This window comes from Vulpes lagopus, unplaced genomic scaffold, assembly GCF_018345385.1.
Source record: "Vulpes lagopus strain Blue_001 unplaced genomic scaffold, ASM1834538v1 ctg1184, whole genome shotgun sequence".
NCBI lineage: Eukaryota > Metazoa > Chordata > Mammalia > Carnivora > Canidae > Vulpes > Vulpes lagopus.
Genome location: NW_024570435.1, coordinates 1 through 8,262, shown reverse-complemented (window position 1 = coordinate 8,262; position 8,262 = coordinate 1). Strand labels below are relative to the sequence as shown.

Sequence of the window (8,262 nt, the reverse complement as noted above, 5' to 3'; positions counted from 1 at the left end):
CGAGGTGGAAGGGCTTGGAGGAAGAGGAGGTGGTGCATGTGTGTGGCCTCCTGCCGGTTGCAGCGGGCGCGCTCGGTGCTCCGCGGCACCCTGCGGTGCTCCCGGCGGGGCGGGGGCCATGCCAGGGTCGCCCGGAGGGGGCGCCGCCCGCCGCCGCCCCGCCGCCGCCGCCCGCGTTGTGTCGAGGGGGGCGTTGGCGGCCAAGGGACAGACAGGAAGGCAGGCCAAAGGCCGAGGAAAAAAAGCCTACAGCACCGTATTCCCAGGCGGTCTCCCATCCAAGTACTAACCAGCCCGACCCTGCTTAGCTTCCGAGATCAGACGAGATCGGGCGCGTTCAGGGTGGTATGGCCGTAGACGTCCCGGGCTGCCGCTGGCGCCCAAGAGCCTGCTCTGCGCCTCTCCGGCCAGGCGCCCGCCGCTCCTCAGCCCTCCTCCGCCCGATCGCGCCTGCCCCTGCATGCTCGCCTGCCGGCCCGACTGATTGATTGACTGACCCAGCCTCCCGCGCCGCGCCCGGGTGGCGGAGGGCGCCTGCCCCGGGCCGGGCGGGGGGGGTGGGGGCCAAGACGCCTCCCGCACCCGGAGCGGAGGCTGTCGCCGGAGCCCGGGCGCGCTCCCGTCCCCGGCCTGGCGGGCGCGTCGCCGCCGCTCGGCTCCCGGATGGCACGCCGCCCCCACATCGGACCGCTCACTGGGGGGGGTGCCGCGGGCGGCGCCGGCCGGCTCCGGACGACCCCTGGCCTCTCTGTTCTTCAGCCGGCCTGGCTCAAAGCCAAGCCGGGGCCGCCCGCGCCGCCGGACCCCATCTCGGACAGGCAGGGACACAGACACAGGTGCCCACGACAGACAGACAGACACACACACACACACACCACACACAGACGGAGGGACACGGCATCGGAGCTGGGCCACAAGGCCTGTGGGGGCGAGGCAGCCACCCGCGCGAGGGGCGCAGCCCTGGAGCTGCCTTGGGAGCCCTGGCAGCCGCGGGCCCTGCAGCCACGGTGTCAGGGATGCCGTTCTGCCCCCATTCCTGCCCATCAGCCGAACCGCCGCGGGGCCGTGTGCCTGTGTGCGTGCGCGGCGCCCACGCCCAGGCGCGGAGCGAGTCTCTCTTGTGTCTCTTGCTGTGTTCCGCGCGGCCCTTTTCGCATGGGTGCCGGCCGCCCCCGCGTCGCTGTGGCCTTGGCTGTTGCGGGGCCACGGAGCGCGCAGCCCGGTGCCAACGGGGCCTGAGGCCCCGGGGGTCGGGCCATCTGGTGTCCTGGGCCCGCGGAGCGTGGACGTCGTGGCTGAGGGCCGAAGGGACGGTGGTCCGCGGGGGAGGGAGGGCATGTCCTTCGGTGAGAAGGTGCAGGCGGGCCCGGGCGGAAGGTGGGGGCGGGTTGCGGGTGGCCTGGTGGCTTGGTGGCTGGGGCGGTGCCAGGGAATTGCTAGGGGCTGGGGGCGGGCCTGGGGGCGGGGATTGGGGCGGGGGACGAGGAGGCGCCCGCAGGCAGGCCCGGCCCGGCCCCGGCCCCGGCCCCGGCCTGGGCCCCCAAAGCCCCGCCCCGGCCCCCTGAGGGGCTCGCAAGCCTGCGGAGACGGGATCCGGCCCCCGCCCGGCTACCCCAGCGACCGCCCCCTCCCCGCCCGGGCCCCGAGGTTCCTGCTGTCGCCCCGTCCCTCCGTCGGCCCCCTTCGGGCCCCCTCCGCCCCCTGGGACGCGCGGCCCGCTAGGACGTGGGTGGGCGTGCTTGAAGGCTGCGAGGTGGAAGGGCTTGAGAGGAAGAGGAGGTGGTGCATGTGTGTGGCCTCCTGCCGGTGCAGCGGGCGCGCTCGGTGCTCCCGGCACCCTGCGGTGCTCCCGGCGGGGCGGGGGCCATGCCACGGGTCGCCCGGAGGGGGGCGCCGCCGCCGCCGCCGCCGCCGCCGCGTTGGTCGAGGGGGGCGTTGGCGGCCAAGGGACAGACAGGAAGGCAGGCAAAAGGCCGAGGAAAAAAAGCCTACAGCACCCGGTATTCCCAGGCGGTCTCCCATCCAAGTACTAACCAGGCCCGACCCTGCTTAGCTTCCGAGATCAGACGAGATCGGGCGCGTTCAGGGTGGTATGGCCGTAGACGTCCGCGGCTGCCGCTGGGCGCCCCAAGAGCCTGCTCTGCGCCTCCGGGCCAGGCGCCCGCCGCTCCTCAGCCCTCCTCCCGCCGATCGCGCCTGCCCGCCTGCATGCTCGCCTGCCGGCCCGACTGATTGATTGACTGACCCAGCCTCCCGCGCCGCCCGGGGTGGCGGAGGGCGCCTGCCCCGGGCCGGGCGGGGGGGGTGGGGGCCAAGACGCCTCCCGCACCCCGGAGCGGAGGCTGTCGCCGGAGCCCGGGCGCGCTCCCGTCCCCGGCCTGGCGGGCGCGTCGCCGCCGCTCGGCTCCCCGGATGGCACGCCGCCCCCCACATCGGACCGCTCACTGGCTGGGGGGGTGCCGCGGGCCGGCGCCGGCCGGCTCCGGACGACCCCTGGCCTCTCCTGTTCTTCAGCCGGCCTGGCTCAAAGCCAAGCCGGGGCGCCCGCGCCGCCGGACCCCATCCTCGACAGGCAGGGACACAGACACAGGTGCCCACGACAGACAGACAGACACACACACACACACACCACACGACGGAGGGACACGGGCACTCGGAGCTGGGCCACAAGGCCTGTGGGGGCGAGGCAGCCACCCCGCCGAGGGCGCAGGCCCTGGAGCTGCCTTAGGAAGCCCTGGCAGCCGCGGGCCCTGCAGCCACGGTGTCAGGGATGCCGTTCTGCCCCCATTCCTGCCCATCAGCCGAACCGCCGCGGGGCCGTGTGCCTGTGTGCGTGCGCGGCGCCCACGCCCAGCGCGGAGCGAGTCTCTCTTGTGTCTCTTGCTGTGTTCCGCGCGGCCCTTTTCGCAATGGGTCCGGCCGCCCCCGCGTCGCTGTGGCCTTGGCTGTTGCGGGGCCACGGAGCGCGCAGCCCGGTGCCAACGGGGCCTGAGGCCCCGGGCGTCGGGCCATCTGGTGTCCTGGGCCCGCGGAGGTGGACGTCGTGGCTGAGGCCGAAGGGACGGTGGTCCGCGGGGAGGGAGGGCATGTCCTTCGGTGAGAAGGTGCAGGCGGGCCCGGGCGGAAGGTGGGGGCGGGTTGCGGGTGGCCTGGTGGCTTGGTGGCTGGGGGCGGTGCCAGGGAATTGCTAGGGGCTGGGGGGGGCCTGGGGGCGGGGATTGGGGCGGGGCGAGGAGGGCCCGCAGGCAGCCCGCCCGGCCCGGCCCCCGGCCGCCGGCCTGGGCCCCCAAAGCCCCGCCCGGCCCCCTGAGGGGCTCGCAAGCCTGCGGAGACGGGATCCGGCCCCCGCCCGGCTACCCCCAGCGACCGCCCCCTCCCCGCCCGGGCCCCGAGGTTCCTGCTGTCGCCCCGTCCCCTCCGTGGCCCCTTCGGGCCCCCTCCGCCCCCTGGGACGCGCGGCCCGCTAGGACGTGGGTGGCGTGCTTGAAGGCTGCGAGGTGGAAGGGCTTGAGAGGAAGAGGAGGTGGTGCATGTGTGTGGCCTCCTGCCGGTGCAGCGGGCGCGCTCGGTGCTCCGCGGCACCCTGCGGTGCTCCCGGCGGGGCGGGGGCCATGCCACGGGTCGCCCGGAGGGGGCGCCGCCGCCGCCGCCGCCGCCGCCGCCGCGCCGCGCCCCGCGTTGGTCGAGGGGGCGTTGGCGGCCAAGGACAGACAGGAAGGCAGGCAAAAGGCCGAGGAAAAAAGCCTACAGCACCCGGTATTCCCAGGCGGTCTCCCATCCAAGTACTAACCAGGCCGACCCTGCTTAGCTTCCGAGATCAGACGAGATCGGCGCGTTCAGGGTGGTATGGCCGTAGACGTCCGCGGCTGCCGCTGGGCGCCCCAAGAGCCTGCTCTGCGCCTCTCGGGCCAGGCGCCCGCCGCTCCTCAGCCCTCTCCCGCCCGATCGCGCCTGCCCGCCTGCATGCTCGCCTGCCGGCCCGACTGATTGATTGACTGACCCAGCCTCCCGCGCCGCGCCCGGGTGGCGGAGGCGCCTGCCCCGGGCCGGGCGGGGGGGTGGGGGCCAAGACGCCTCCCGCACCCCGGAGCGGAGGCTGTCGCCGGAGCCCGGGCGCGCTCCCGTCCCCGGCCTGGCGGGCGCGTCGCCGCCGCTCGGCTCCCGGATGGCACGCCGCCCCCCATCGGACCGCTCACTGGCTGGGGGGGTGCCGCGGGCCGGCGCCGGCCGGCTCCGGACGACCCCTGGCCTCTCCTGTTCTTCAGCCGGCCTGGCTCAAAGCCAAGCCGGGGCCGCCCGCGCCGCCGGACCCCATCCTCGGACAGGCAGGGACACAGACACAGGTGCCCACGACAGACAGACAGACAGACACAACACACACACACACACAGACGGAGGACACGGGCACTCGGAGCTGGGCCACAAGGCCTGTGGGGGCGAGGCACCACCCCGCCGGAGGGGCGCAGGCCCTGGAGCTGCCTTAGGAGCCCTGGCAGCCGCGGGCCCTGCAGCCACGGTGTCAGGGATGCCGTTCTGCCCCCATTCCTGCCCATCAGCCGAACCGCCGCGGGGCCGTGTGCCTGTGTGCGTGCGCGGCGCCCACGCCCAGGCGCGGAGCGAGTCTCTCTTGTGTCTCTTGCTGTGTTCCGCGCGGCCCTTTTCGCATGGGTGCCGGCCGCCCCCGCGTCGCTGTGGCCTTGGCTGTTGCGGGGCCACGGAGCGCGCAGCCCGGTGCCAACGGGGCCTGAGGCCCCGGGCGGTCGGGCCATCTGGTGTCCTGGGCCCGCGGAGCGTGGACGTCGTGGCTGAGGGCCGAAGGGACGGTGGTCCGCGGGGGAGGGAGGGCATGTCCTTCGGTGAGAAGGTGCAGGCGGGCCGGGCGGAAGGTGGGGGCGGGTTGCGGGTGGCCTGGTGGCTTGGTGGCTGGGGGCGGTGCCAGGGAATTGCTAGGGGCTGGGGCGGGCCTGGGGGCGGGGATTGGGGCGGGGCGAGGAGGGCCCGCAGGCAGGCCCGGCCCGCCCGGCCCCGGCCCCGCGCCTGGGCCCCCAAAGCCCCGCCCGGCCCCCTGAGGGGCTCGCAAGCCTGCGGAGACGGGATCCGGCCCCGCCCGCTACCCCCAGCGACCGCCCCCTCCCGCCCGGGCCCGAGGTTCCTGCTGTCGCCCGTCCCTCCGTCGGCCCCTTCGGGCCCCCTCCGCCCCCTGGACGCGCGGCCCGCTAGGACGTGGGTGGGCGTGCTTGAAGGGCTGCGAGGTGGAAGGGCTTGAAGGAAGAGGAGGTGGTGCATGTGTGTGGCCTCCTGCCGGTGCAGCGGGCGCGCTCGGTGCTCCGCGGCACCCTGCGGTGCTCCCGGCGGGGCGGGGGCCATGCCACGGGTCGCCCGGAGGGGGCGCCGCGCCCGCGCCGCCGCCGCCGCCGCCGCCGCCGCGTTGGTCGAGGGGGGGTTGGCGGCCAAGGGACAGACAGGAAGGCAGGCAAAAGGCCGAGGAAAAAAAGCCTACAGCACCCGGTATTCCCAGGCGGTCTCCCATCCAAGTACTAACCAGGCCCGACCCTGCTTAGCTTCCGAGATCAGACGAGATCGGGCGCGTTCAGGGTGGTATGGCCGTAGACGTCCGCGGCTGCCGCTGGGCGCCCCAAGAGCCTGCTCTGCGCCTCTCCGGGCCAGGCGCCCGCCGCTCCTCAGCCCTCCTCCCGCCCGATCGCGCCTGCCCGCCTGCATGCTCGCCTGCCGGCCCGACTGATTGATTGACTGACCCAGCCTCCCGCGCCGCGCCCGGGGTGGCGGAGGGCGCCTGCCCCGGCCGGGCGGGGGGGTGGGGGCCAAGACGCCTCCGCACCCCGGAGCGGAGGCTGTCGCCGGAGCCCGGGCGCGCTCCCGTCCCCGGCCTGGCGGGCGTCGCCGCCGCTCGGCTCCCGGATGGCACGCCGCCCCCACATCGGACCGCTCACTGCTGGGGGGGTGCGCGGGCCGGCGCCGGCCGGCTCCGGACGACCCCTGGCCTCTCCTGTTCTTCAGCCGGCCTGGCTCAAAGCCAAGCCGGGGCCGCCCGCGCCGCCGGACCCCATCCTCGGACAGGCAGGGACACAGACACAGGTGCCCACGACAGACAGACAGACACACACACACACACACACACAGACGGAGGGACACGGGCACTCGGAGCTGGGCCACAAGGCCTGTGGGGGCGAGGCAGCCACCCCGGAGGGGCGCAGGCCCTGGAGCTGCCTTAGGAGCCCTGGCAGCCGCGGGCCCTGCAGCCACGGTGTCAGGGATGCCGTTCTGCCCCCATTCCTGCCCATCACCGAACCGCCGCGGGGCCGTGTGCCTGTGTGCGTGCGCGGCGCCACGCCAGGCGCGGAGCGAGTCTCTCTTGTGTCTCTTGCTGTGTTCCGCGGCCCTTTTCGCATGGGTGCCGGCCGCCCCCGCGTCGCTGTGGCCTTGGCTGTTGCGGGGCCACGGAGCGCGCAGCCCGGTGCCAACGGGGCCTGAGGCCCCGGGCGGTCGGGCCATCTGGTGTCCTGGGCCCGCGGAGCGTGGACGTCGTGGCTGAGGGCCGAAGGGACGGTGGTCCGCGGGGAGGAGGGCATGTCCTTCGGTGAGAAGGTGCAGGCGGGCCGGGCGGAAGGTGGGGGGGGTTGCGGGTGGCCTGGTGGCTTGGTGGCTGGGGCGGTGCCAGGGAATTGCTAGGGGCTGGGGGCGGGCCTGGGGGCGGGATTGGGGCGGGGCGAGGAGGGCCCGCACGGCCGCCCGGCCCGGCCCCGCCCCGGCCCGGCCTGGGCCCCCAAAGCCCGCCCGGCCCCCTGAGGGGCTCGCAAGCCTGCGGAGACGGGATCCGGCCCCCGCCCGGCTCCCCCCAGCGACCGCCCCCTCCCCGCCCGGGCCCCGAGGTTCCTGCTGTCGCCCCCGTCCCTCCCTCGGCCCCTTCGGGCCCCTCCGCCCCTGGGACGCGCGGCCCGCTAGACGTGGTGGGCGTGCTTGAAGGGCTGCGAGGTGGAAGGGCTTGAGAGGAAGAGGAGGTGGTGCATGTGTGTGGCCTCCTGCCGGTGCAGCGGGCGCGCTCGGTGCTCCGCGGCACCCTGCGGTGCTCCCGGCGGGCGGGGGCCATGCCACGGGTCGCCCGGAGGGGGGCGCCGCCGCCGCCGCCGCGCCGCCGCCGCCGCCGCGTTGGTCGAGGGGGGCGTTGGCGGCCAAGGGACAGACAGGAAGGCAGGCAAAAGGCCGAGGAAAAAAAGCCTACAGCACCCGGTATTCCCAGGCGGTCTCCCATCCAGTACTAACCAGGCCCGACCCTGCTTAGCTTCCGAGATCAGACGAGATCGGGCGCGTTCAGGGTGGTATGGCCGTAGACGTCCGCGGCTGCCGCTGGGCGCCCCAAGAGCCTGCTCTGCGCCTCTCCGGGCCAGGCGCCCGCCGCTCCTCAGCCCTCCTCCCGCCGATCGCGCCTGCCCGCCTGCATGCTCGCCTGCCGGCCCGACTGATTGATTGACTGACCCAGCCTCCCGCGCGCGCCGGGGTGGCGGAGGGCGCCTGCCCGGGCCGCGGGGGGTGGGGGCCAAGACGCCTCCCGCACCCCCGGGGCGGAGGCTGTCGCCGGAGCCCGGCGCGCTCCCGTCCCCGGCCTGGCGGGCGCGTCGCCGCCGCTCGGCTCCCCGGATGGCACGCCGCCCCACATCGGACCGCTCACTGGCTGGGGGGGTGCCGCGGCCGGCGCCGGCCGGCTCCGGACGACCCCTGGCCTCTCTGTTCTTCAGCCGGCCTGGCTCAAAGCCAAGCCGGGGCCGCCCGCGCCGCCGACCCCATCCTCGGACAGGCAGGGACACAGACACAGGTGCCCACGACAGACAGACAGACAGACACACACACACACACACCACAGACGGAGGGACACGGCACTCGGAGCTGGGCCACAAGGCTGTGGGGGCGAGGCAGCCACCCCCGCGAGGGGCGCAGGCCCTGGAGCTGCCTTAGGAGCCCTGGCAGCCGCGGGCCCTGCAGCCACGGTGTCAGGGATGCCGTTCTGCCCCATTCCTGCCCATCAGCCGAACCGCCGCTGGCTGAGGGCCGAAGGGACGGTGGTCCGCGGGGGAGGGAGGGCATGTCCTTCGGTGAGAAGGTGCAGGCGGGCCGGGCGGAAGGTGGGGGGCGGGTATGCGGGTGGCCTGGTGGCTTGGTGGCTGGGGGCGGTGCCAGGGAATTGTAGGGGCTGGGGGCGGGCCTGGGGGCGGGGATTGGGGCGGGGCGAGGAGGGCCGCAGGCAGG

General features: G+C 75.3%; 5 non-coding genes across 5 annotated transcripts; all 5 read right to left on the bottom strand.

Moving 5' to 3' along the window:
• Positions 1-243: 243 nt before the first annotated feature.
• LOC121483791 lies at positions 244-359 on the bottom strand. The gene has a single exon (XR_005985862.1). It is a non-coding gene; the product is annotated as a 5S ribosomal RNA (ribosomal RNA).
• Positions 360-1,985: 1,626 nt separating this feature from the next.
• LOC121483789 lies at positions 1,986-2,104 on the bottom strand. The gene has a single exon (XR_005985860.1). It is a non-coding gene; the product is annotated as a 5S ribosomal RNA (ribosomal RNA).
• A 1,637-nt stretch (positions 2,105-3,741) lies between these two features.
• On the bottom strand, positions 3,742-3,858 carry LOC121483792. Its single transcript, XR_005985863.1, has one exon. It is a non-coding gene; the product is annotated as a 5S ribosomal RNA (ribosomal RNA).
• A 1,635-nt stretch (positions 3,859-5,493) lies between these two features.
• On the bottom strand, positions 5,494-5,612 carry LOC121483788. Its single transcript, XR_005985859.1, has one exon. It is a non-coding gene; the product is annotated as a 5S ribosomal RNA (ribosomal RNA).
• A 1,621-nt stretch (positions 5,613-7,233) lies between these two features.
• On the bottom strand, positions 7,234-7,351 carry LOC121483790. Its single transcript, XR_005985861.1, has one exon. It is a non-coding gene; the product is annotated as a 5S ribosomal RNA (ribosomal RNA).
• Positions 7,352-8,262: the final 911 nt, after the last annotated feature.